The sequence below is a fragment of the Muntiacus reevesi genome, chromosome 1 (assembly GCF_963930625.1).
Source record: "Muntiacus reevesi chromosome 1, mMunRee1.1, whole genome shotgun sequence".
Taxonomy (NCBI): Eukaryota; Metazoa; Chordata; class Mammalia; order Artiodactyla; family Cervidae; genus Muntiacus; species Muntiacus reevesi.
The window spans coordinates 132377254-132380947 of record NC_089249.1 but is presented as its reverse complement, the minus strand read 5'-3'; positions in this window follow the sequence as shown (position 1 = coordinate 132380947).

Here is a 3694-nt window from a genome sequence, read left to right as displayed (position 1 = left end):
GCTTTACCTTAATGTTTGTTTTGGGGATTAGTCTAATTCCATATAGGATTTCAGGAGTACTAATGAAACAGGTATACTAAAAATCAGTGGTAAAAGGGTAATAATGAATGAGACTCAGAAAATTGTGAAAGGAGTTTCAAGGCCAGAAGTTAAATATAACTATCAAATTTGCCTCGGTTTAACTCACAATTCCCACAAATGTTAATTAGGCACCAATTAATACCACTGCAAAATACGAAGAGGTAATGAATATGATGAAAACACTAAGTTCAATTCCATAAACTTATTTTTAAATATCAGATATTACTCTACGGCTGATTCATATCAATGTATGACAAAACCCACTGAAAAATAAAAATTAAAAAAAAGAAAAAAAAAATCAGATATTCCAGGCATCATAGGAAAGCACTGAAGATTCAAAGACAACTGCCCTACTGCATCTTGTTACATGGATGTCATGCCGCTTCTAGTCCTGTTAAAAATTATTTTCATTTTCTTCTCATTGACATTCTTTTATATTTACATTTTAAAAATTATTTCATAGACATGTAATCACCTACTATATTTAATATTACTATACTGGTAAAATAGATCAAAGTCTCATGTACTGTAATGGTTTTGCTTTAACTTTGAATTCTTACATCTTGAGTACAAAAATATAATCTGATGATAAATTAATATACTTCTCAGAGGAATCCTGTGTTTTGTGAGATTTCATACCTAGAACCATACTCTAATTTGAAAATTGTCTCTAGTGGAATAATAGACATATGTAATCTAAAAATAAAAATTTAAAGAGAAAATAATAAAAGGGCCTGTGAAAGACATACATATTTTAAGGTATTGGACTAAACATCCAGTGTAATGGAATTTAGGTTGCAGCTTAAAACAATACTTAATACTCAGTGGAAATCTATGTTATGGTAACAGTATTCTAGATGCTTTAGATACTCTGTTTCTAATCTAATCTCAAAAACAGTATTGGGGATCAGATATTATTTTTCTGATTTTAAATGTAGTGAAGTTAGGCTTGGGGGGGTCATGAATTGCTAGAAATCAAGTAAAACTAGAGCAGCTGGGGTTTCAGTTTTCAAGATTTTCTCAAAACTTCAAAGTCTCTGCTTTTTCCACTGAAGTATGATTTTGATTGAACTAATAAAAAATGACACAAATTATATAGAACTACCCCTGGAAAATCTCATGGACAGAGGAAACTCGCAGGATACAGCCCATGTTGTCATAAAGAGTTGGATATGACTGAACAATAGTCCCTTTATTTATTAATTTTAATTGGATACTAATTACAACATTGTGATGGCTTTTGCCATACATCTACATGAGTCAGTCACAAGAATACATGTGTTCCCCCATCCTAAACCCCCTCTCACCTCTCTCCTTCTGGGTTGTCCCAGAGCCCTGGCTTTCAGTGCCCTGCTTTCTGCATCACACTTGCACTGGTCATCTATTTTATACATGGTATTAAAATACAGGCTAACAATGCTGAGCCAAGTTGGAATCAACATTGCTGGGAGAACTATCAATAACCTCAGATATGCAGATGACGACACCTTCAAGGCAGAAAGTAAAGAACTAAGGAGCCTCTTGATGAAGGTAAAAGAAGAGAGTGAAAAACCTGGCTTAAAACTCAACATTCAGAAAGCTAAGATCATGGCATCCAGTTCCATCACTCTATGGCAAATAGACAGGGAAACAATGAAAACAGTAACAGACTTTATTTTCTTGCAGATAGTGACTGCAGCCAGGAAATTAAAAGACGCTTGCTCTTTGGAAGAAAAGCTATGACCAACCTAGACAGCATATTAAAAAGCAGAGACATTACTTTGCCAACAAAGATCCATCTAGTCAAAGCTATGGTTTGTCCAGTAGTCATGTATGGATGTGAGAGTTGGACCATAAGGAAAGCTGAGCACCAAAGAATTGATGCTTTTGAAATGTGGTGTTGGAGAAGGCTCTTTAGAGGCCCTTGAACTGCAAGGAGATCCAACCAGTCCATCCTAAAGGATCAGTCTTTAATATTCATTGGAAGGATTGATGCTAGAATTGAAACCCCAATACTTTGGTCACCAGATGTAAAGAACTGACTCACTGGAAAAGATCCTGATGATGGGAAAGATTGAAGGCAGGAATAGAAGGGGAGGACAGAGGATGAGATGTTTGGATGGCATCACCGACTCGATTGACATGTGTTTGAGTAAGCTCTGGGGGTTGGTGAAAGACAGGGAAGCCTGGTGTGCTGCAGTTCATAGAGCTGCAAAGAGTTGTACGTGACTGAGTGACTGAACTGAACTGAAATGAATGCTGAGCCTACCAATCAAATAGCATTTTATCATTTAAATGCTCCAGAACACTTTAGCACCTTTGTATTTTTACAAATAGCTTGTGCTATAGAATTATTATTTACTTACCTTTTTGGCTCTTCACTAAATTATAATGTAGAATACTGACATCTAGCTTAAAAATATATTAGGATAAATATACAGGAGCCTGTGTAAGTCTTTATACCTTGGCTATCTCAGCATATCAAAGGGATATTTACATATTACCTTATCACAGCAAAACTCAATACTGACTGCTACATGCTAAATCACTTCAGTCGTGTCTGAATCTTTGTGACCCTATGGATTGTAGCCTTCCAGCCTTTTCTGTCTATGAGATTTTTCCACGCAAGAATACTGGAGTGGGTTGCCATTTCCTTCTCCAGGGTATCTTTGAGATCCAGAAAATGAATCTATCTCTTGTGTCTCCTACATTGGCAGGCAGGTTCTTTACCATTGGGAAGCCCTCAATACTGATTATGTAATTTCAAAAGCTTCTTTTTTCTAAGCCTGCCAAGATTACAAAGGTTGCTCAAGCCTCTCCTAAGGACATTATATGTATCTCTTCAAAGAGAAAGGGGTGTATCTAGTTGGTCTTAGCTGTTCAGTTCAGTTTAGTCACTCAATTGTGTCCAACTCTGCAACCCCATGGACTACAGCATGCCAGGTTTCCCTGACTGTCATCAACTCTCGGAGCTTACTCAAACTCATGTCCTTTGAGTCGGTGATGCCATCCAAACATCTCATCCTCTGTCTTCCCCTTCTCCTCCCGCCTTCAGGCTTTCCCAGCATCAGGGTCTTTTCAAATGAGTCAGTTCTTCACATCAGGTGGCCACAGTATTGGAGTTCCAGCTTCAGCACCAGTCCTTCCAATAGATATTCAGGAATGATTTCCTTTAAGATGGACTGGTTGGATCTCCTTGCAGTCCAAGGGACTCTCAGGAGTCTTCTCCAACACCACAGTTCAAAAGCATCAATTTTTTGGTGCTCAGTTTTCTTTAAAGTCCAACTCTCACACCCATATATGACCACTGTACATGTCTTCCATACATGACCACTGGTCTTATCTGTAGATATGAAAATGCCCCCTAATATGCCTTCCTGAAGTTGTATTACAAGGATTCTCCTGAACAGTGTCATGTGAGCCTGCAGAAGGAGACTGAATTTGATTCAGAAGGGAAGTAAAGTTTATTCTTCAATCAAAGAATGGAGGGGTGCGAGCTAGAGCTCTAGAACGCAAGACCTCCCTGAAAAGTCCTCAGTGGGTCTGTTTTATAAGGATTTTGTCCGTCGGGAGGAGTATAGAGTTCTCACCAGTCTGCCACAGCTGTGTCGCTCAGTGAGCCCGCTCCAGCTCT